Source organism: Eimeria mitis, genomic scaffold (assembly GCF_000499745.2).
Source record: "Eimeria mitis Houghton genomic scaffold, Emh_scaff694, whole genome shotgun sequence".
Taxonomy (NCBI): domain Eukaryota; phylum Apicomplexa; class Conoidasida; order Eucoccidiorida; family Eimeriidae; genus Eimeria; species Eimeria mitis.
The window spans coordinates 8695-9178 of NW_013575035.1; positions in this window are offsets into that span (position 1 = coordinate 8695).

A 484-nucleotide genomic window follows, 5' to 3' on the forward strand; every position below is an offset into this window, starting at 1 on the left:
CAACGAAGTGAAGGGACCTCTAGAAAAGGACCTCGTCCTGGAGTGGGGGGAGCCGGGATGCTCAGGGAAGCACTCGAGGGGCCCCAAGGCCACATAGAGGTCCCAAGACAGCGGCAAAGAAGTCAGGGGAGACGGGATGGCTGCTGTGGCCACGCCAGCGGTGGGGGACACGCGTGAGAGATGCAGCACGGGAAACGGCCGCCTGCTGATCGTGTATGGGGCATATGAGGCGGTAAGACAGAGAAGAGCAGGTAGAGGCGATCTGCAAAAGGCAGGCTCTGCAGAAGCCGACAGGGAAGCTGAAAGTGGGAGGGAGTCAGTCTGTGTCACGTGGGGGCCCCGATGGCTTTAGCAGCGGCCGCTAGGCGTGGGACTTGCGGCGTCTGTGTTGCAAATCGCTTCTCTTCAGACGGCAAATGACAAGTGAAAATACATTGCTAAGCGGCTTGTCAAAGATAACTAAGGCAATAACAAAGACTACACC